Below are 25095 nucleotides of genomic sequence, written 5' to 3'. Positions count from 1 at the left end.
TCGGCCAATCTCAAGGTGTCTTTCAGCGCGCTGGCAAAGACCCACTGACATACTTTAAGCAACTTGGCAACAGCTTCAAAGTCAGACGTCTCATTTAAATTCAGGCAGAACGAAGAGAAGGAGAATGGTTCAGTCTGAGAGTCTAAATTCAAGTACTCGCTCAAGTATATTTTGTTGCTTTTGCTGCAGAACTCCATCTACATTTTACCTGATTGAAACTTTTTGTTCTTTATAAATTCAAGCAAACTTCTTGTCTTTTATCCTAAATATAAAGCGTGTAACTTTATAGTAGTTTTAATAACATTAAAGTGTGTGGGCTTTGTCGTCAGCTGATCATTTATTTATTTCTTGCTTTATTAACCTCTTGATATCACACTGTTTTTTTTTTTTTGTCAACATTTTAATGAATTGATTAATAGGTTAATGTTTCTCTATGGCATCCCAAAGTCCTGCTAAAATATCCACAGGTATTTATAACGCCGAAACTACAACAAAATGTTTTATCAGCAAATTAAATGTTTCATATTTTTAGGTTTCAGTGTGTTCAGCCACGTGCCTCTGAAAATACTGCAATCACAATAATCACTCTCTCATGAGGAAACAAGAGAGCTGGTAGAATAATAAACTGTAAGAAAATGATAAATTGCAACATGAAGTTGAGTTTGAACCGAGGTGTAGACGATGCAGCGTGGAGTTGGCTCAAACTGAAATCTGGAGTTCAGAGCCTCGTGTAATACTGAACAACATTAAGTCCCCTCCTTTAAGGTCCTTTTTTAAAATGTATAGCCTATATATAAATTATGATTCTTATTATACAAGTTATTTTTCCTATATTGCAGCAGTGGATCATCTGTAATTCATCTCTTCAGGGCCATGAAGAGGAGACCTTGTCAGTTGTGATGGATAAAAGCCTCGTATTTTTTTTTAATCAAAAAGTGGCGTCAATGTGTGTGAAACTGTAAATTAATTAAATCTAACTTTTGGCTTTTTATTGATATGTTTTCACCTGTTAAGAGTTTGAGACTGAAATACTCTTAAACATTTTTTATATTAGAGATCAATGGTTTTATTCTTCTCCCTGCTTCTTTATTCAACCAAAACCACAAATTGTTATAGATCGTAAGGTTTTCCTTTTGAATGGTAGCTTCTGTTTTTGTATTTCTTCACAGTAACTCTCAAAGCTATTTGGACAAGACTTTTAAAAATGAGACTTAATAAACGAACATCTTTGTGCTTAAAACCGATATGAGGTTAAGATCAGTACGATACTGTTCCCAGTATCTTACACCCCATCCCTTAAGACAGGACAAATAAAACATACATAAACTTTGTTAGTTGTCTCAATAGGCAGAGTCATTAAAATATATAACAATAGTGTTGTGTTTTTAATTTAAACAGTACAATAACAATGAATCAATATTTGTCTTTTGGGGATGTGTATCGTTACTGGGATCAAAATATGATTCATCACGATTTTTTATGAATCTCATTTTTATAAAGACAATTTGTGAATATATTTATGAAATAATATAATTCTCTTCTTTCAATTCTCTGACAACATTGAAAAAAACACTAATTTCAGGGTTGTAAAGTTACTAATTAAACGATGCATCATCATTATTTTTAAATCAAATAAATCATGTTTGGCATAAATAAGGAAATTCTCTTTAAATAAACAAATGTGCAGCCTGTGTTTCTGAAAGTGAAGCTCAGAAAACTTTTAAAAGACACTGAATATTCTCAACTTTGTGTCACCTTATTTACGTTTTTATTCACGTCTTTCATCATCACAGCTGGCTCTAACATGTTCATCATCAGTAAAGATCCTCTAAACACAACTGCATGTTATATTCTCTGAGGCTCTTGCACTTGTTAGCACAATGTTTTTATTTTTTAAATCTGCTTCGTAGCGTTTGTTATTAATATGTTTTTGAGCTTGGCAGCGTGCTGCTTCATGCTCGTTGATGTATTTGTGTCGTTTCGTTCTCAGTTCGTTCTGTATTTGCAAACTGTTTTTATTTTGTCGCTATCTGCTCGATTCATGTCGACACACCCACTTTGAAACGGGGTGCATTGTAAATCTCAAAGTCTTCACTTGTCTATACGCCTCTTTTCTTTAGCTAATGACATCGTACAACAGAAGACAAAAGTAGATAGCACCCTCTGCTGGTTAAAAAAATAGTACCGCAATATGTTTTTGTCAAATCGATTAAAATTGTTCATATTTGCATTGATTTGTAATTATACTGTGAGGTATAGTAACATCCCTTTTACCTTTTTATTTATATTTTCCTGAGTTTTGAGTTGAGTTCATTGATAGTATGCAGATTTTAAAGATGCTGTTCAATCACTCAGTTTCCATTGTGAGACATGAACAATGGAAGAATCTGCAAGGTGCAAACTTTTTATTGTTAAAATACATTCAGCTTGGGTCAGGGGCCCTGTGCTTCAAAATATGAACATCCAGGTAACCCCTCCAGCTTCACTCGTTCAGCATGAAGAGCTCCATGGCCAGATTAAAAACAAATGATGTAGCGTGTGGTAAGCAAAATGCACTGCTGGTTTCACAAAGGACTTTCATGCAACATTAAAACAATAATGAGCTGGAGCATTCTGAAAATGATTCTAGATTTGAACCTACAGTTCATATTTTGAAGCGTTGGGTCACTGAGATCAAAATATGTAGGTAAGTTTAGGACTGAGATACAAAAAATGCAGCTCATAAAAAAATATCTGTATTGTATAAATAATTCTTTTTTTTTAAAGTGCAACAGCAGATTTTGAATGTGTCTTTCCCTCCTGCTGGTGAGGAGGGGCTACCATGACTCGAGTAAGATTGTCGAAACTTTCAAAACTTCTTGATACCATGTGTTTTCAAACGATACAATCTCAATTATTTTAATGATCCATTTTATTAAAAAGTACCTAAGCTTGAAAAGAAAACTACAGCTCTTCTGTCATAAAAAAATGCAGTGCTGCACACTGTCTTAATTGCACAAATATGTTGGCAACTTGTCAGTCGCGAATCATTGCGGTATCATTAACGACATGTTGCTAACGTCTTTGTGCTATTGAGACAGTGTGCAGAAATCTGCCTGTATTTTTGGAAACTAAAAACAATAAATTATCCAACATTAGTAGCACTTTTGTAGCTGTGATATCATAACGGGCATCAAGTGGTTTGATTTTTACTAGAATCATATCGAAGATTTAAAAAATCTTGTTTTGTGACAACCCTACACTACAGCATGTTTCTGATTGAGGAGTAAGACATTGTTGCAGCTGACCCCAGTCTCCCCTAATTGAGGTAAAGGTTTTATGGATTAAGGAGATTTATCTCTTTGGCTTTGTGAGCTAATGGATGTGTGAAGTCATCTGCTCATGGTCCCAAACCCGTAGATCCGAACTTGTGTTTACTGACATCACAAGCTTGTATCTACAGGTCTGTGTCTGTGCAGCTCCAACAACACGAAGTAACAAAATACAACGAGGAGGGGGCTACTTACCAAAATCTCACCGACATTATTAACTGTTTTCTTGACAAAGAAACCAGCAGTTTTATTTTTTTTTACACATGGTCAAGTAAATATCTACAGCCTACTAAGCGTCCTCTGTCCCTGGATCTGCACCTCATGTTGGTCTTTAAATTCAAGGTACCTCATGAGAAGTTAGAGTTTAAAAAATATCTCCAACAAATGTCAACATGTCCGTTTAAATGTCCTTACAAACCCTCAAACAGGCTAGATAATAAGGTAGTAAATATGAGGACGACTTTGTTTATTCACAAATACTTCTATTTATCACATATGTAATGTTTTATGATATTGCCAGTTTTCAAATAGTTTTCTGATAATGACTGAAGTCTATTCTCTCCTGTGACTCATTTTTCAAAGGCTGTCTGTATTTTTTGATATAGTAGAATAATGTTGTTCAGGCAAACTCAGGAATAGAATATATCTTTATTGTCATTGCTATAAAAACAACAAAAAACAGTTCAACACTCTTGTCAGTGGCAGCAAAGAAAGACACACGAAGTCAGGAAGGATTGCAAGTTGATCTACTGCAGATGACGTTCGATCAGATTTTGGATTTCATCGTTCAGAATTTTTTTTCACAAAACCAACAGAGCTGTTGATTCAAACCCATACAGTACAACACGGACGCTTTTTAGTCGACACAAGTTGCAAGAAGGGCAGTGAGCTCAACGCTGCAAACAAAGTCTGCTCAATTTGAATTTAAGTTTTTCACTTTAATTAAATGATTGACAGTCTCTCCCTCTAAAAAAAAAAAAACGATCCTGTACCAAACAGTAGGGGTGTCCCCAACTCAGGGGGAAAAAAAAATCAGTCAGATTTTTGTTGTTGCGTTTTTTTTTACCTATATTCTCATTTACAACATTAAAGATGAACTCAGTAATTAAACTACAGCCTGGCTATCAGTCTGTGTGTGGAATTAACCACCACAGCAGCCACAATCTACGCATCTGTCAGACCACCGACAAAGAAACAAAGATTTTTATACTCTTATGACTTACCAATTGAAGATTTAATGTACTCTCGTGATAATATTTTGATAGAAACAGTCCTGCTATACGGCCAAAGGGTCCCCAAGATCCAAATCCAGTCAAATCTGTTTTTATCCAACACATTATATTCATCCAGGATCCACAGATTGCTTCAAATTTGCCACCGCTGTTCCTGATATCCCTCTGTATTTTCTCTAATAATTCATTTCTATGAATGAATTTCTTCAACTGCGATGCATCAAAAAGGCGGGGCACTCTGACCTTTTGATTGACACCTCATTTGGCTGATAACGATCATCCATTCACTGTTCCAAGCTTAAAAAAGCCAGTGAGAGCCTGGGTTGGGAGTCCGTACCTGTCCCTTTTTCGATTGTATCTATCTATACCTGGCCAGTTGCATGCGACTGGGCCGATGACTGACGTTTCTTGTAGCCAGTGAAATTCTGAACATGTGGATGTGCTGCTTTAATTTATAATTTTGAGTGATTTCTTCATGCACACACTTCAGAGATTAATTGATAGTATGAGTTATTTTCAGAAAAAGTATTACTAAGTTAATATTTATACCAATGTAGGCTATGAGTCATGATTTATTGGGATAACGTTATGTAATTTTAGACATTTAGCTACCTCTTTAAAGCTGGAATAAAATTATCCTTTTTATTCATAAGCAGGTGTTTGACTGTAAGATTCGAATGAGGCTCTTTCAAACGAATCTTCGACTATTTGGGGCACCCCTACTGAAAATAAAATAAAACAGTTTCCTGTTAAAAAGTAATGCTTTTGTAGTTCTTTTTAGAGGGCAGACTGTCAGAGGAGGCTGTGAGCTGAGCTGCCAGTCATGATGTTGGCTCAGTTTTTTGGTTTGAAATCTTTTAGAATCTTTCTTTGAAAAGGTTTTATCAGAAGTCGGATCATCAGGCTCTCATCTTCATCAAAACAAGACAGTACACCTCATGATTTAATAACTGAACGCCGAAAAACAGTGAATGAAGTGATTTCATGTTAAAGCTCCTGTGAGGAACTTTCAGTTTGTGTCAATTTTGGCGCCTCCTGTGGACAGATTACTCTTATGCACATATTTTTTAAATCATGCTTTCTTTTAGCAGTCCGATAAATTGATGGTCTTTACCATGAAAAACGTAAAGTAGGCCGTTTCTGCAGCCTGCTGTTAATCGCTTTGTGTGAAACTGACCCTGCAGCAGTTTAAGACAATTAAACTTACTAAACAGAAAAAGTAAATCTTCTCGCAGATGGTCTTATTTGCTTTTGTTGACGATAAAGAGGCCTCAGTATTGATTTAAGTCTGTTTGATAAACAGCTTGAAATTCCCCAAAGGAGCTTTAAGAATATTTTTCTTTGATACTTTTAAGGGTGACTACAGGGGCTGTGAGCCGAGCTGTTGCTTACAACGATAGCTCCCATTTTTTATTAGGATTTCTTCAGTGTTCTTCAGGTTTCAAGCTTGATTCTGTTTATCTGAAAGGTCCCTTCCTCCCTGAAACGCACATAACCAGTGATTGAACTTTGACAATAAATCAAAAAGGTGTTTCATAATGTAAACCTTTTTTTTTTTTTCAGACCAAGAGGCTGCAACTGAGCTGCAACTTCATTTAGCTCTGCTTGTTTCTTCAAGACTTAAAGACTTAGAAGTACTTTGAAAGGTTTTTTCTAAAAATCTAAAAAGTGTTGTCGACTTGTCTTGCACATGATCAAAGCCATGGGTTGGAAATGTTTAGCTTCTGGCATGTACGCAAAAAAAAACTGCAGACTGGTTGATGCTACATGTTTGAAACTTTTAAAAATGTCAAACATAATTAGAACTTCATGATTAGCGTGATCGAGTGTATCATTGTTACTAAAGTGTAATTTAACGTGATCCTTATCTGATCGTAATATCTTCCAGCCCTACCCTTGAGTTAAGAAAGTTTGGTTTCAGTCTCCTTGACACTTTGCAGATTTCTCTGTCTCCTCCAAAGATTAGTGGGCTTGGAGTGTTAAGAAAAGGCCAACGAGAAGTCATTTAAAAAGGCTGCACGTGCTGTTTAATTACACCTACCATTTCCATGTGTTTATTTCAAATGTAAGCTTGTAGAGAATTCAGGAGGAGAAGCAAATATTTCAGTCTGCAGTCAATTAGCAACAGCCTGGCCTTTCGAGTGTTAATGAAGTAGACGTCGGCCTAATTAGCAATGCATACAAACAGCAGTCGTTGTGCTTGTTTTCTCATTACCTCCCATATGTTCACGTTTTTCAAAAAATTAGTTAGAGAAGCTTTTTCTTTAAGGGAGGAAATCTGATCAACATTTTTTAAGGGGGATGTTCAGAACTCGTTTGTGTGTGTTTTTGGGTCAGTGACGTAAAGAGTTTGGAGTGAGAAATGTTTATCTGTGTTGTGTATAGAGACTGTATCCAAGATATGAAGCCGCACTGCCAGAGCAGCTCTGCAAATGTTCTCATCACTTGGACATGCTGTAGTAAAGTGCATCATGTCACATATATTCTAAAGGTTTTTTTTTTCTTTTATGTACACTGGTGCCCCTTTTCTAGTTCAAATATTTGCACCCCTCCCTCGGTTTTTTATTCATGTCCAGGACTGCTTGCTCCCAGGTTGAGGTAGTAGGTTGTATAGTTGAGAATTACACCACCGGGAGATAACTGTACAACCTCCTAGCTTTCCCTGAGGTACGCATGGCGCTCTGCACAGCTGGATCAATACAATCACATGTTGTTACAGTAAAAAAAGAAGAAACAAAGAGAGAGAAAACAGCCTGTTAAAGCGAGATACAGTACATTCAACATGGTCAATAATAATCTAGGCTGTTTGCTGATGGAGCAGGAGGGGAGAAAAAGCTCTGATTTCCACTTTTGGGTGTGTGACGCCATGTGTTTGTCCAAGTGTATTTGTGCATTAGGGGTCGATTTCCGGGTATTTGATACAGATGATGATGTTTATGGTTTGATGTTTGAACACAAGTGTTTACAAGAGACATGACATTTTATTTTATGGAGAAGCTCTGGGTTTTAAATCTGATTTTCTTTTTCTGAGTAACAGGGCATCTTCTGAAATTTTCATCTTGCCGATTAGGCAATTTCATTTTGTTTTTGAATGTGACGAGTGATTTATGGACAACGCGATTAATGTTCTAGCCCCTCCGTGACAGTCTTCAAGGTGCTCATTTTGTGTGACAAACAGACATAAAGATACACATTGCTCTCACAAATAAAACCTGCAATCTTGATCACTTGAAGTCGGACATTTGAGTGTGTTTCAGTGAATGTAATAAACAGAAAAAGTGACTCAAAGTCTGAATTCAAACACATGAAGTGTTCATTTTTATCACAGAAATGTTATATCATTTGATCCACTTAATTTCAGAGACAGTGGGAAAAGCTCATTACTGTCTTTATGAAGTTTTCATTTTTGACAGGCTGAAAGAAGAAACATTTCTCAGGTTTTTGCTTATAAATTGACAGATTTAGATTCACAGATTTCCATTGCCAAGGAATTTGTCTTTGTATTTGGGTGCACATAAATGAAATTGAAGAGAGGTCACTAGAAAATAATAACTGATGAATAAAAAGCAGGGCAGAACACTTTCCAACAATGACGTCCTCTGGAATGTGTTCATAGAAGAGACCACAGTATTTCTAGCTTTCATTGAAGTATCTCCATTTTGTATTCGATGACGAGCTGTTCAGTTTGTGCAGGAATGTGCACGATGATTTGATATTTTGCAGGTCGTGTGAACAATAACAGAACCAGTAGTAAAATATGTAGTTTTTTTCTTTTTACTTTTAATTATATGACCAAAGGTAACATGGTGCATGGCTGCATTTGTTCAGAATAAGACAAATGATTTCTCATAGACCAGTCTGAAAACAAATAACTCTGTAAGATTTCACTGTTATGGAAGACATTAAAGGCAGGGTTGGTTATTTTCTCCAGATACATTTTTTTTAAGATTTTGGTTGAAATAGTCTTTAGGTCCTGACAGAGATCAATAACACGTGCTCTGAAAAACGAACAAAGAAAATCTGTCATCTGTATCATGTTGTAAGCCTGTAAAAACTTCCACCAATGTCTGCCATGAGGTACCAATCTGATGAACCAATCATAGCCTCCCTACTGTGAGTTTGTCGTTGTGAGTAGTAAAATAGTCACTTTTTTTTTTTACATGTATTATGGTAAAGTTTAGAGTTTACTTATTATTATATGACGTAGTTTCTACACGATGCAAGTGATGAGCTGAGGTCCGCTTTTGGACCAATGGCGCTTGTGCATGTTAGTGAGGGGCGTGGCTTTTGAGGGAGCACAGAGGGGAGGGGGTGGGTGCAGACGGCGCACTGAGGGAATGCTACTTTCAAAATCATGCTAGTTTTTAAAAATGATCAACCCTGCCTTTAAGGGTCATGTTCATATTTTTTCATTATTGCCAATATATTTCTTGAAAATTGACAACTTGGGTAATTCATTTATTTCAGCTTTAAAGGCTCCTGTGACCAACCTTTGGTTTGTGCTGATTTTGGCAGCCCCTGTGGACGAAGCAGCACCTCTCACCTCTGCCCTGTACATGTGTAGGTAGTGTTTTTAGACAAAAATCTCATCCTTAAAGAATTATTTAGGGCTTTTTGCCTTTATTGAACAGAGCAGTGTATAGAGTAGGAGACGAGGGAGAGAGAGCGGGGAATGATGGCATGAAAGAAAGGAGGCAAAGGCCGGATTTGAACCCAGGCCGTCTGCTTGATGGACTCCGTACATGGGATGCCCCTCATCCTTTTTTTTAACAGACAAATATTTCACTAATTAACAAATTCTTCCATGGAAAATGTATGAATAAAACAAAAAACAAACATTTTGGCAGCATGTAGCTGAACTAACAATATGTTAGTATTGTTAGTTCTGAACTAACAATATGTTAGTATTGTTAGTTCACGGCTGTGGTTTCAGACATTACAAATAACAATATAGAAATAATCAATCTTGTGGCTTTTGTTGGTTATAAAGAACCACCTGTATTCATTTCAGTGTGTTTGGTAATCAGCTGAAAACTCCTCATAGTAGCTTTAATATGTAAATACGATCATCTGCGTTATCTTGATTCTTTTGCACATCTTGTTGTATTTCTGTGAGCTTACCTGTAAGTCGGTGTTAATGTTTGTTGATTTAAAGTCTGTTGTTCATGTGATACGACTGACATGTGAGAGCTGTGTTTGAAACCTCAGCTTCATTTCCTTTGTGCGCTGATGTTTTGTTGTTGTTGTAGCCTCATTAATGCTGACGCTTGTTGTTTCTCGAAGTCCGGCTGTTGTTTGTGAGGCGACAGTTAATGGTTGTAAAAGCGTATCAGAAACAACAGGAGGGGAAAAAAGTTTGAGAGTTGAACACGAGCCTCGTTCCAGTCGAGTTTACAGGCGGTAGGATCATTTGTCAACGTGGACAATTGTTGTCACAATATTTTCTATAAGCAGACGCACGGACTGCGTGGAAGCTGCTGCTGTCAAACAGCTGACGTGTGAAATATTGTGACACTCAGGGAGGAAAAGAAAATGGACTAATAATGAACAATAACAGTGACAGGTAGAAAATTCTTCAAATGATTCAGAATGTCTTTGAAACTGAAAACATTTTTAATTATTTCCACTTTCAAAAGGGAATCCCTCAACAAAGTTTTTGAAAACTAAACTGTTTAATTTTTATATTTTGAACTGAAATCCTATTGATCCCCCTCCCCCCTTCTGTCTGCATTTTATTACTCAAATAACCTTTTCTTTTCTTCTTCCCTCTTTATAGTGTGCATGTGCACTCCTTCTTTGGGTTGAATGTTCTTTCTTATCTCTTGTAATAAAGCTTCCTCTGCTGGATTTAATCATCCATAAATAACATGGTATAAACTGTGAATAAACTGAGTCCTCCTCGTCTAACAGGACATTTGGGGTTGTAGGTAGAGAGGAGAGCAAAAGACTGCCCCCTGTTGGCTCCCTCTGTAAGGTGTCCAGCTGTGTCAGGTTGAGATTTGGTGACTTTGCAAATAAAAGGTAAGTTGAAGTAAGACGTGCTCGTGTGATTTTTCAATGATTGATGCATTAAGACAAACCAGAGCAGAGCCTGACAGCTCACCTTCTTCTTCCTCTTCTTCTTCATCTATCCCTCTTTTGCTCTTATCTTTGAACAAATATTCTCTTTTTTTCCAGGAGACTTTTTCACTGGATGTTGAAGATTGTCTGGCTCGTTTTGTCTTTGTTCCCTCCCATTTTAAAGTCTTCAAGTTAGGAAACGCCTCTTATGTCAACGTGTTTCATATGATACTGAAGTGACATCATTGCATGCACAGAGGGGGCTGTCCCTGCACTGTATCTGCACTTTTAAACCTTATATCACAGGTTTGATTTAAATCTCTTAATTTGACTAAATTATTTTACTTCAGAATTAGTTTTATTCCCTCAAAGAAAAAACTTTTAAAAATATAAACCAATATGTAAGGGTTATTAAACACAAATGATAAATGTTTATGTTCATATTACCTCATGATGACAGTTCTTTTCACATGTCTAGTCCTCATAAGTTAGGGTCTAACATAATACCAGTATACATTCCTCTTTATTCCTAGACCTTTATTTTAATCATCACTGTTGCTATGGCGACAACCCCATACGACCTCTTCTGCACATGTCCTCCTCATCCCATCAATCAGACGTGACAGCCGTCACTCATTCACTCTGGCCAACAGCACAACCATGCAGTGAGTGTGTCCTGTGTGTCGCCCCAACCTGCTAAATGCACACACACACACACACACACACACACACACACACACACACACACACACACACACACACACACACACACAGCATCCCCACTGTACTCAGTGTGTGTGTCTTTGTGTTGTCTACCTCTCAGACTCTGCAGACTTGGAGCTGTGTGCTCATATCGAGCCGGGGCTGCTGCAGTTTTCTCACATGCGTGGGCTCCAGCATGACAGATCTGGGTCTCTGCTGATGAACTACTTGGCTGTAGTTGAGGCCATTACCGGCACGTCACCAATACATGAAGAGTGTGAAAAGGATCAGTAAATCAATACGGCATGAGATGACGTCTACCTGGATAGAAAAGCTAATTCAAGTATTTTTATTTAAAAGCAGTAAAACCTGATTCTAAGCACTGTGTTTGTGCGTACTGTTAGCTTTTCTGCATCTACCTATTTGTGCATGTGTGTGCCAACTCAGCATGCATGTGTGTTTGAGCCTTTGTCTGCCTGCATGCTATTATTAGCGCCTCGCCGAAGACTGGCTCTCTCTGGACACAAAGCAGGTGATAAACGAGGATAGCTGCACTCTGCATGTGAGTGTGTGTTTGTAAATGTATGTGTGTACATGCGGGAGGTTTTAAAACCGGTAGCGTCAGTCATTTTACTGTAAAGGGGGGTGAGAGTGTGCTGTGGATCCAGATGCACAGTTTTCTGCAGCTGTATAGAGATAGAGAAAAACCGGCACAATGTGCTGTCTGCCAGCCAGCAGTCAAAGAGGATTGGAGATTAGCCGGCTGCAGACACAGTCGGTCGATCAGTCAGTCAGGGAGGGAGGGGAGCACAAGAAAAGCAAGAGGGCAGTGTGGTCTCGGGGATTTTTCCTTTTTTCCCCCCCCTCTCTCTCCCCTCCTTCCCGGTCTCTCCGGGCCCCGTCGCTGATTTGAGCCTCCAGCTGGCTGCATGTCGCGGCTCTCCTTTTTTTTCTGCTTCATCTGTCCCTCCCCCATCATCTCTCCTCTTTCTCTCCTTCTCTCTCTCTCTCTCTCCCTCTTTCTCTGTCTCTCTCTACCCCAGCCAGTGGAGATTAAATGTAGCTCTATAAGCCAAAGCACATCATGTAGCAATGTTTCTATGGTCCCTTCTCTCTCACACTCTCTCCCCCTCTCTTCATCTGTCACTCCTTCCTTTCTTGAAGTAAATGATGTTTGCAAAAAGATAAGAGAAAAAGACAGAAAGGACTGCAAAAGTGGACTGTTTTTTTTTTTTTGCATGCAGAAGAGAACAGAGGATTTGTTTTATGGGGTGGAAAATGGACAACGGCAAGGTGGAAAAAAACAACGGAAAGGAGGACTACTTTCTCTCTACATCCCCTCCTCCCTCCTACTCTTCCCCCCTCACCTCTCTTGTCTGATACAGAGGAAAAGTGGGCCTCTGGCAGTAAGCGATTACAGCTGTGAGGCAAATTAATGGATGATATCCCCCCCCCTTCTTTTTTTTCTCCTCCTGCTGATCAACAGGGTAGAAGAAGGGAGAAATAGCCAGAGGTGGGGAGAGTTTAAAAAAGAAAGATTGAAAGAAAGAGGTGGAGTACTAATATTGGGGCGAAGTAGCGGAGGAAGGGGGAGGAGGGAGGAAGGGGGAGTTATGGTTTTTTCCTGTCTTCCCTCCTTTCCAGCTCTGCATGCGATTGAAAGAGAAAACAATGCGAGGGGGAAAAGGGCGAGGAAAAAGAGAAAGCCGAGCCGAGACAAGAGATCAGCAGGCACGTTCTTTAACTTGGATTTGTGTGTGTGCGCGTGTGCTAAAGACTGAGAAAATGTGTGTGTGTGTGTGTGTGTGTGTGTGTGTGTGTGTGTGTGTGTGTGTGTAAGAGGATGTGTGTGAGAAAGTGTGTGTGCATTTTTTGTAGCTGACGCGGAGGTGCAGGTTTGGATAAAAAAAAAAAAGAGTAAGTAAGGTGCAAGGAAAGGCAAAAAAGCATATTACAGTTTTTGTGTCTGAGATGCATGCAGGTGTGTGTATGTGTGGAAGAGAGAGAGAGAGAGTGTGTGTGTGTGTGTGTGTGTGTGTGTGTGTGTGTGTGTGTGTGTGTGTGTGTGAACCCATTCCTCACCCCCTACCTTCCCTCTCTCTCTCTCTCTCCCTTCGGTAAGGCAGCATACTGGTATCTGCTTCACTGACACGGTGGCCCGGCATGGCTGCAAACACTGATTCTCGGTGCTCGCTCTTTTTTTCATTTTCCCTCTCTCTCCGTCGGTGACTCACTTTCTCTCACCTTCTTTCCCTTTGCTTGTCTACCCTTTCTACCTAACCTTTAGGTATCACTCTTATTCAATGTTTCGTTTTCTGGTAAAGCGTCTCGCGACTCGCCTCCTCTCCAGACTGCTCGCTCTTGCTCTGCATGTGTGTGCGTGCGTGCGTGCGTGCGTGTGTGTGTGTGTGTGTGTGTGTGTAAAAGAGAGAGGGGAGCAAAGAGAGAGAGAGAGAGCGAGACTGTGCACATGGTTCACTCTGGCTCACGCATCCTTATGCCTCTCTTTCTTGTCTGCGTCCGTCGCTCCTTGCCGCTTATCTCGCCTTGACTCGAAGACGGTCAATTGGACGGATCTCTCAGTCCTGTTTTGTGGCCAATAAAACTTCTTCCCCTGAAATCATTGCTGGAATCTCATTGGCGTGCTGTAAGTTAAAAAAATCTGAGATTTCTCTTTTCTCTCTTCTTTTTCTTCCCCTCCCAAGCAGGAAGCAAGCAAAGAAGAAGAAAAACGAAGAGCGAAAAGGGGGCATCAAGGATCCTGAAGGGGAGGGTGAGTCGATACCGAACGAATTCTCTTCCTCCTCACTTCCCTCTCGGCTCCCCATCTGTTTCCTAAGCCTCGGACCACCATGGTGGCATGAAGGAGCCGCACCATATAGCTTTGTTATCTGGCACGTCTTTTTCTCTGTCCGGAGGATTTCAGAGGACCACACCGGGCAGGGATTTGCGCTGGTAATGATTGAGCATGCACTGCAAGATTTTAATAACAGTGACAGTCGGGTGAGCATCATGTGAGAGGCGGCTGTTTGACGCTGTGCGGTCTCACAGCTTCAGATTTCGATGCTGCAATCGATGCATCCACACAGGGGTTTTTTTTTCATACATCCTGACAATGAATAGCAGACAGTGGCTGATGTAAAAAAAAATCCCAGAGGCGGCAGTCGTCATTAGACATTCTGTTACTGCAGCAGGCTCTGTACCTGATGGCAGGGAGCATTTTTCAAAGTGCTGTATTGTTCAGCTGTGGTGGGGGAGGGGGAGAGGGAGAAAGAGAGAAAAGAGAGAGAGTTGGGTTGGGGGGGGGGGAGCTGGCCAGTGTTGTGTCTGGCTGAGGTTTGCACTTGTTGTATGTTCATGACTACATGTGTGTGGGGGGGGGGGGCAGTGGAGGTTGCAGAGCATGCATGTAAAAGAGGAGTGATGCGTAACTGCATGTGTGTAGCAGGGAGCGCTCGCTCTCTGTGCAGGAGATGCTCAGACGCTCCGAGTCCTCATTTGACTTATGGACGAGTTCAGTGCGTATAGAAGCAGGCTCGTCGGAGTGAAGTCAAAGAGCAGCTCGTTGTGAGGAGGTAGAGGAAGTGAAGATGTATCTCTCTCTGTCCCTGAGACCCTAACTTGTGACGTTATGTTCTTCATGTCCACGGGTTAGGCTCTCGGGAGCTGAGAGGGATGCGCGGCCAGCGCTATCTCCCGCACGTTCCTGCGTCGAACAATGGCGATCAGAGCAGGGAGCAGGGAAGGCCATGGCGCAGCGAGGCTATAAGGCGTTCGCCGCACGCTCGCTGTGTTACACATTTTGATTTGGCTCACACCCTTGCAGGGACATTGCACGTCATCTGGGCTTTTCTGTTTTTCTGTCTGCTGCACTGTGCACACACGCTCACAATGTGGATAAAATGTAGATGGACTCCTGAAACCTCTTGGGTGAGGAGGATGGGGATGTGGAGGCATGTATGTTTTAAGTGTCATGTGATGAAGTTCAGACGGGATGAAATGAGGGTAAAGATGGATGACATGATGCTGTCTTCCTTAACTGCAGAAGCCTGTTGAAACAAAGGCAACGCTCATTATCAGCCTTTGATATTTGCTTAAATGAAATATAGGTCAGGCACTTTTCAAACTTTAATGTGATCATTTTTGCGTTAAGCACTTTTTGTCTAATGTTAATTAATTAACATGATTTGAATCCACTGAGAATTTCTTTTATTCAGATTTTTTTCAGTGAGTTTGTTATAACGCGCATGCTCTTAAATTCCCTAATTTAACCCCCTCAGAAGAAAACATTTCACCTGCAAATCCTGAACACATACGTTTTTAGCATCCAAGCTAATTATTTAGCGAACAAGCAGCATACCAGTTTGCACAGTTTGCACAAGTTTAAAGCAGGTGGGATGCTTATTTGAGAACTGTTAGCATCCTAAGCTACTAGCCAACCTCTGCTAAAAGGCGTTGCTGCTGCTGCTGCTGGTGGTAGAGAAAGAGCTAAAAAAGCTGGTTAGCATCAGTAGTTTGTGAGCGCTAATGCTAATGCTGCTGTGATAGCATTAGCCACTTCACAAACCAGTGGATTCTGTTAAGTGAAGAAGCATCTGTCAGTGTGTTACACTTCTTTGTGTCTGCAGCAGACCTCTGGTGTGTGTGTGTGTCTGAGTGTGTGTGTTTCTGAGTGTGTGTGTGTACCTTTACGAAATGAGGGCAGCACAGAGTAATGTTGAGAGCGTGACCATGACAGCTCTGTACATTATGTGCTTGACCTCAGTGAACCCTCGGCGATGTTCAGGCTCACTTGCTCATGCTAACTGACACACATGTATCGGTGGCAGATGGACACACACACACACACACTGCAGTGAGTGATATCCACTGCAGCTGCCAGGCGACAACCGCGCCGACATCTATGAAGTGCTTCTGAATATTCAACTTGATTAAAGCAGAGTGGCGTCACAGTTTGTCGCTTACAGTAGCACAAATCTTGAATGTTGACTTTGGTTTTGGAACACTTCAGTCGGTCATAGTAGCACTGAAGTACATGGTGGCTGCTGCAGGATGTATGTTAACGTATTGTTTTACCATGTCTTACCAAGTCCTCTTGCACCTTGCATCTTGTTCTCAGTATAGGCTGCGACTCTCCTGAGATTTGCATTTGCAGCATAGTTCTCAGCAGCAGCTCTTTGGCAGCATGATCCATCGATTTATGACTTCATACTGTAGCTACTATCTGGTTTTAATGGGGCATGGCAATATTATTGACGCTCTTTAAGGATGCTTCCCTGCGTTTAAATAGATGCTTAAGCTTGTGCACTTGTGGAGTTTGAGATCCAAGGGTGGGGAAATGATATGGGTGCTAGACGTTTTCTGCTGCAAGGCCCTACATGGATGCATGTAAAGGAGCTATTCTGTTGTTACAATACAGTGTTATCTTACCTTTGAATGCATTGGTCACACCTGCTTTTTTGTGCAATAAAAGGTACAAGTACAGATGTTAAAATGGTAACAAAGAGCAGTTACAATGTAGTTATATCAAGGGGGTTCCCAAAGCCAGAGGATGTGAGGTTATCATGACGCCTGAACAAGATAAAGTTAGTATGTGTGTGTAACTGTCTGCATGTTTGTATGGAGGCGGTGGTTTGGTCATGTAAAACAACTGTTCATATCTCAAATATCTGTGTCTCTGAAGCTTCATCTATTTGGATAAACGCCTTTTTTCTGACATCAGGAGCATCACAGTCTGCTTCCCACTTGACCTTGAAAACTATTTATATCATTCCCCCTCCTTCAGTTTCATCAACCTCTCTAACATCAGCTAATCTGGGATACTAATTTGTTGCTTTTTTTGTTCCTTTTCCTAAGCGTAACAATGTGATGGTTGCATTCTGACGTTAACAAACTTATATGGATTATAGCTTCAACCTGTCTGCACTTTTAAAATCTGCCATTCCAGCTCCTCTCTTATGTAACGCCTCTGTCTTTTCTTCTACCGAATATCTGCATCGAAATCGTCTTGTTATTTGTGAGCATGGTGTACAAACATGAACCTGGAGCAGCTTGTGTGAAGTGGGTAAAGCTGAAAAAGGGGGCTGCAGGCTTGCTCTCCATTGTTCGGCTGCTGCGCTCACTGTCTGTACACCGTGTCCCCATGGCAGAGGCAGACATGGAGGAGAGACAGACAGATAGAGCTACTGGTGGGCACATGCCAGCCTCGATAAGCTGCTTCATTGCTGCAATGTCTATTGAATTTTGTAGAAAAAAAAAAAAAAAGGGGGCGATCAGTTTCACCTTGAGATGCATTCTGATCCAATTCAGGCAGATTTATCGATAACATATTTTGGCGATTAAGTGGCGACTCATTTAGAAGCAGCTTCAGGTGTGTCAGTCAGTAAAACCTGTAATGACACCCTTCTTATTGAGATCATGCACCATTAAATCTCAGACTTCCTCGTTGAGGTTTCGGTTTAGTTTTTAGTCTCACATTTTAGGGTGTGAGAGCGGCTCTCGAGGCTCAAACTATCGGATATCCCTGTTTCGATTGATTCTGAAAGCTAGCAGGTAGCTTGGTTATGGATCAAATCTCCTTTAAAAGGTGGACATCTTAGGTGGACTGCGGAGAAGTGCAGTGGACACTACAGTTCAGGTGTGCAGGTGATGCCGCAGCAGGTTGATTGCCGAAACGTCGATAATTTAGGGACCGATCGAAGATATAAACGGTGAAATGATTGATCGGAGAGATCGATTGCTGTAGGAAAAGGCGTCGAATGAGGCAACAGACTGCTGGCCATAAGCAGAGACGTCTCTTTGTGGCAGCAGTGATGCATTTACAGTCACCATCCTGCAGTTCTTTTCTGCCACTCCCTTCAACACAGAGCCTCGGCTCAGCTGCAGGCGGGAGCAGCACACCCATCAATAACACGAGCTGGTCAGTTTGTGTGTGTGTGTGTGTGTGTGTCTGTGTGTGTCCTACAGTATCCGTCAGCATGTCTGTAAAGTCTTATTTGTGTGTGTGTGTGTGTACGTGTGAGTGCATGTGTGTGTGTGTTTAGCAGCACTGCAGAGGGGTTCACCACCCGCTCCTTCCAAGTCTGTCGGTGAAACAAGATGGCGTCGCAGCTCCACGTGGGCCCTCCCTCCCGCGCTGCCTCATGCCCTCTCTACCAATGGCACCGGAAAGCCAGCGGAGGTCATATTTGGAATTGTTGCACACCTGGGGCATATTTATTCCCTCATAACTGAAATTGCTGCGGCGCTTCTCTGTGCTGGAGCCCGGCCGACTTTAGGAGATTTAGGATTTGGGGCCGATCCAGAGCTTTCATTGTTTTTCTTGGTTTCTTTTTTCACGCAGTCTGTGTATCGGCTGCCAGACTGTATGCTGTTTTGGCTGCGATGTGGGCGGTTTAAAATGTTCTGGTGGGGTGGACGAGTATGTTTTCAGCATGATTCGTCTGCCTGCCTGCGTGTGTGTGAGAGTGTCTGTGTGTGTGTGTGTGTGTGTGTGTGTGTGTGTGTGTGTGTGTGTGTGTGTGTGTGTGTGTGTGTGTGTGTGTGTGTGTGTGTGTGTGTGTTCTCCCCGACTCAGGCTGAAGCTAAGGCCAGTTTAAAGGAGCTTGGGGATTGTGCAGCCACACCACAGCAGCAGATTAACCAGGCTACACTGTAACCTCATTAATCTGAGAGACACTAATGTCACTAACAATGTGTCTGCAGTCACACACAATCTCACACACACACACACACACACACACACACACAAATGCATTTAAAGCTGCTCCCTTTGTCTGCAGCTCACTCAGGTAGTGATAGTGATGACTGGAGTGTCTCTGCTCCGGGTTAGGCTGGATTTATTGATATTCTGGAAATCTGGCCATGAATCAACATTTAACTCTTTGCTGTTTAAAGTAAGATACATTTATGCAAATTAACATGGGTCAATGTTTTGAATAGTTTTCTACCACCTGAAAGCAGGAAGCTGCATATTTGATCAGCTTTTGTGTTTCTTCACAAAAAGATGTGATTTTAAAGTTTCTTGTTATTTCTTCAGTTTTTTAACTAAGCTGGCAAGGTTTTTAAAGACTATATGTTTTTTCTTTTTGATGATGATGATGATAATTAGGGGTGGGAATCACCAGGGGCCCCATGATACGATATTATCACTATACTTACAATAGAGGATTTGATCACGATACTTGAGTCACAATATGATATTATTGTGATTTTAAACATTTTGCGATATGCTGAGAATTGCGATAAAACATATTGCAATTAAGCTTTTTAACTGCTTATTATGTCAACAGAATTAAACTAAACCAAAAACGGTTTTGTCTGTTCATCTCCCTTCAGTCTTTTGATTTCTACACAATGTGAGTCAACTGACCAACACAGAGTCAAACGAAAGGTTACATGCTCCTCACAATCTGAACTGTTAGTATTTCAGTCTAATCCAACTTTAAACATACAACTTGTTCAAAATGAATTAAGTAACCCCTTCAGCAATTAATAATTAAAAAAGCATATTTGAGATTAATATAATAAAAATATTGATACTTGGCGGCCATGAGACGATACAATATCGCCACAAAAAATATCGTGATACTATGCTGTAATCGATTTTTCCCCCACCTCTAACGATAATGATGATGGGAACATCATGTTAGGGAGAACTTTTTTACAGTGATGTTTAAATGTTTACATACATGTCTTTCTTTGCAGGGTCGTACATCAGCATGCACATCTTTGTGAGATAATGGAGATGACTTTTTTGTTAAAAAATGTACTTTTTTGTATAAAGGTACAACAATTAGTTGACGCTGTAGTTAGTCCATCAACTAAAACATACTCTCTTGATTAGTTCATCTGTTTTATTTATTCTAAAGCAAAAAATGCAGATACTTCAGGGATGTTTTCTTCGACCGACATAATGATCACTGGCTTTTTTCACTATTTTTGGATATTTTACAGATGAAACATACTTTCTTGGCAGGGAAGAGACTATGACCAAGAAGGAGGTTCACCCATGCAGGGCCCAATCTTTGCACCCCGCTGGGCTGACTTATGCTCAATTGCATATTTCTGTGCTGTGGGGGACTGCTTTTGTGCTGTCTCCTGATATCTTATTTCAAAAACTCCCCCCCTGGGAAAACAGTCATGTATTTCTGATTCTGAAAAATTGTTGGTTTCACACAACTTTTGAAATTGCAACATTATATAAAAAGTTGTAGATGAGCTGAGTTCATCATTTCACAACAAATGCAAAACATTCTAACATGTATTACTTCATACAGTATGTGCCTTTATTATTTAATTCTTAAACTACATTTTGGTCAAAAAATAGGACACAGGTTACTTCCTTCTATCAAATCCATTTTGTTTTTTTGTTTTTTTATCTTGTCTTCTCGTTTCTTAGAGCACATGTTTATGAGCCAGTCTCACTAAGAAGCTCAAAAAAGCAGAAGTTCACATTGTAAAAGATTTTAGACATGACGCTTTGTTAAGATCAGTGAGGTTACATTAAGCGTGTCGTCTGTATAAATACAAGTCCACTGTCACTTTATTTTTGTGTTTTATCGCCTATGTTGTACCAAGTTATGGAAAATGTTTAATCAAACGTTCATTGATTAGTCGTCAACTCTGCAGAAACCAAAAAAATCATTGCCAACTATTCTGATAATCTCTGGATTGGTTTCAGCAGTTTACCTCTGATTTGAATCATCTTTAATAGGATTATTATCTCACTTTTCTCCTCCTGATAGTAAATGAAGTTGTGTACAAACAAGACGATTTAGAACATCATGTTAAAAAAAAGTATGATGCATTAATAAAGAAAGACAAACAATAAAAAATAACGTAAAGTCATTAGCTGCAGCTCCACTCTACAGTGTTGATGCTAATCACATCACATTTTAAGTTAGATATGCATTAAATGTAAATATAATTCATTATAATTCAAATAACCAGATATAGTTTAAATGACAGCAGAGGAAAGTTTTTACTTAATTATTTTAGTTTTGACGTGCTTTATAAAGGTCATTTTTCACTACATACTCATTTATCATAAATCACTTCTTCCTGGTGATAAATGATCGTAAGGATGGAGCCGAGATGTGAGAGCAGAACAAGCGAACCTTCAGAGGCCTGGTACTGAAATAGAGACGTCTTTAACTGTTGTGTCTAAATAAAGCCTTGATGCTGTCATTTCACACGATTGTGATTCTTTCAACTGCCGTGTTTATTAATAGAAACTCAGGATAAGTTATTTGATTATTTTTTCTGAACAGATATGTCATGTTGCATAGCTTATATTTCATCTCTGGAGGTATTTTTATACCTTTTGAACGTCTTGAATCTGTGTCAAGCAGATTCTTCTGATCTTAGCCGTGATTTTTGGTTTCTGCAGAGCTGATACGACACATTACAACTTCCTGTCTGCTGACCACATAGACAAAGACACGGGACGGCACATGAACTGAGATTTTAAAAAAAGACAGATGATTGCTAGATCACAGTTGTCAGTCTGCTTGTTTTCATATTGTCTTAAATTAAGTGTATGAATATTACTTTAATGGGCTACAACACCATAATAATACATAATTAGTTCATGTTGGTCATGGTATATAATTAAAGTCATTTGGGAATAAGTTTGTACACATATTCCTTTATGTTTCATTTAACTTCAGTCAGAGTGCTGGATGTACTGTACATACTGTATGTGCTGCACAAAGGGTTGTGTCTTCTCTCTCTTTCAGCCTGTTAGACCAGGTCAGGACAAGTCGAGGAATGGTCCATTAGCGTGAGACGGATATGACACCCACACGGATCAAGCTTCAACTGCCCCTACACGAGTATACAATTATTTACGGGGTTTACATGATACCTTGACCAGGATGTACTTACAACTGTACTGTACATGTTTTCTCATTATTAACCTATGTCTTGTATTTTCTACTGTGGCTCTGAAGCTGAGATGCTAAGATTAATTTACAAAGTCATTTCAACATTTTTAATTTTGTAATAAAGAAAATGTTTAATGCCAATAAAATGTTTATGAAAAATGTCTTCTTTTTGTATTTCTTCAAGTTATGAATACTGAATCAGCTATAGGTCAAAATAATACCAAATGTTAGCAGCAAGCTACACGTAGGCCGTGTCCGAAAATGCATACTTTCATACTATTCATGCTAAATACGATGCCACATTGAGTATGTCGTGCAATCCAAAATCAAATAATGCAATTTTGTGTATGCAAGAAATGCCAGGATGTACACTAGATGTGCCAGAATCTTTAAACGATAGCACACTGGTCATACTAAACCACTCAACATTGCTCGCAGCTCTCACATTATCAAATAGTTGAGCTCGCCAGCTAGCCAATTAGAAGCATTCAAATGACGGTAACCATCCTGTAATACGTATTACACGTTGTCAAATTATATTATAATGACTACTCAGCTGTTTTCGTAATAAACAGATGTATATTGTTATTGAATTCTATTACAGTCCGGTTATCTTGATGCTAGCTTATAAAACGTAGCTCAGACCGGATGTATATAACGTAACAAGTTCAGTATATTGCTAACAACATGCTAACGATTAGGTTTTTATGCGGTTTGCAGTACATTAGTATTCGGTTTCGGACACAGCCTTAATCATGATTTTCACTATTTTCTATGTTTATGCTAAAAGTTTAGCTAACATTTAAGCATGTTTTTTTCTATTCTTGTCACACTGACAATGCCTGTTAACGCTCAAGCAACCTGTTAACATGAAGTAGCAACAGCATGCTATATTAAATAAACGCATAAACGGCCTATCAGTGCTACTGTAGATGATGTCAAGGTCTATGCTAATGCTTTAGTTTATGATGCTTTTAATTAGCAGCCTTAATGCTAACCCTTTGACAAATACAGTATATGCCATGCTAACACTTAGCACACTTTGCTAATTATGTTTAGCTAAGTTAATTAAAGGTTTATGCCAACACTTCGTTTAGGTAGTAGCTGATCATGCTAACACTGCCGTACATTTTATTCGTCCCTATGTTATATGATTTAAAGGTTTTTGCTAACACTGTATCACGGTATGCCGTATCATGCTAGGATAACACCAGCATATATTTTTGATTGATCTGTGGCACACTGATTTAAAAAAAACTATTTTGTGTGCAACTACACTCTTAACAATCTGACACAATTAACATTTAGCACTAGCACACTGTAGTGTTAAATTGATGGTAGCATTTTAGCATGTTCTATGCTAAGTGGTTGTAAGCACCATGCTAGCATTTTAGCAAACAATGATGGCTGTTTTTTTTTTTAACATAGCCAATAACTCTATTTGATAGGTTTACAATTTAAGGATAAATATTTTGAATGCCTACATATTAGAAGACAAAATGTTACATTAGGTTCTAGGCTTTTATTAAACTTTATTATTTAAGCTGGTATTTAAACTTTTACTTTTCTTTTATGGCTCAATGCTAACACTAACGTGAAGACCCTCATCAAAGGCTTCAACATTATAGCATTGATGGTTAGTCTCTCTGGAAAGCCCCACACCGTCACAATGCTGAAGATTATAAATCCGGAAGTTCATTCCTGGAGTTTTTTAGCAATGAAGTGTCAAGTTTTTGTGGTGTTCATTCAGCCTCAACCTGCTTCCTCTTCCTGAGTGATTCAGCACATTTCCAAGAATGACTTTCAGCACTGGAGCGTTCTTGTCTGGACTTGTTGGAGCCAGATTTTGTTTTGTTTTGGATAATGTGACAATGAAAAGTAAAGTATTAGCACACGCCGCAGGACTGATGCAGCAAGAGGGTTTTTAAATGTAACAGGGAAAGCTAAAGGATGTTCAGTATTAGAGGTCATTAATGAGTAAAAAAATATTTATATCTGCCAATGAAGCAAACACATTTTATTGTTAGGTTTCTTGAAATGAGATAAACTCACTAATTCCGACAGTCAAAATATGTGTACTATATTGGCAGACATTGTTTACTCATTACAAGCAAAGCAGACCTTATTTTTTTAATGTCTTGAAATTAGATGTTTAGCTGGATGTGTCCGGTGAATGTGGATTATATTTAGTGTAATGATTTAATTTGTACTAAAAATTACACAAATAGGAGTTGAGTTGTTGTAGTGTATCAGGCCTATAGGGGACATGAAGTTTGATAAATGAATCTGGATGTTGTCTTGTTAATAAGAGATTTTTTAATACCACCATGTACCATATTTGTAAACGCTCCCAATCTCACCCTGCCACGACTCATTTCTATAATCTGTTTTAAGTGTGATTCAAAGTTATTGGTAGAACAATATGAAATCTTGAATAGAAAAATGTTGGTCATCGTAGATGGACTCTTCAGTTACTGAATTCTGGATTTCTTTGTTTAAATATACAAATCTGATTTTTATGGTTTTTACATTCATGTTCAAATAAACCCTGAAATACTGTGTTGAGAGATTTCTGTTGTGTTTTATGAGACTTTTATTGAACTCATTAAATAAAGAACTGATTCCTTCTTTGTGTGAGAATATGAATTAAAAAATACTAAAGAAAAGAAAGATTTACTCTGTATTAAATGTTAACATTGAGCAGCAGAATCCCTGAAGATAAAAACATCTTCAGGTTTGTATTAGGTGAATACGAGTAAGGTAAGTTTATGAACGGGTGAATCTTTTAAAAGTCGAAACATTTCTTTAAAAAAAAAGAATCAAGTCCTGTTTTGAATTTAAATAATTACAATCAGACATTTAGAAGACAAGGATGTGTGTTTGTGTGTTACATAAGTGCATAGG

At 39.3% G+C, this 25095-nt stretch overlaps 1 long non-coding RNA gene across 1 annotated transcript in view; it reads left to right on the top strand.

Moving 5' to 3' along the window:
* Positions 1 to 22354, top strand: part of LOC132980108 (uncharacterized) — a 111722-nt gene extending 89368 nt beyond the window's left edge. The window contains exons 4-5 of the long non-coding RNA XR_009674136.1: positions 14014 to 14078; positions 22045 to 22354. This is a non-coding gene — a long non-coding RNA (uncharacterized LOC132980108). The remainder of the gene's footprint in view (positions 1 to 14013; positions 14079 to 22044) is intronic.
* The last annotated feature ends 2741 nt before the right edge of the window (positions 22355 to 25095 follow it).

Source organism: Labrus mixtus, chromosome 9 (assembly GCF_963584025.1).
Source record: "Labrus mixtus chromosome 9, fLabMix1.1, whole genome shotgun sequence".
Lineage (NCBI taxonomy): Eukaryota > Metazoa > Chordata > Actinopteri > Labriformes > Labridae > Labrus > Labrus mixtus.
Note: the sequence above shows the minus strand (reverse complement) of the source record. Positions and strands in the feature narration are given on the sequence as shown.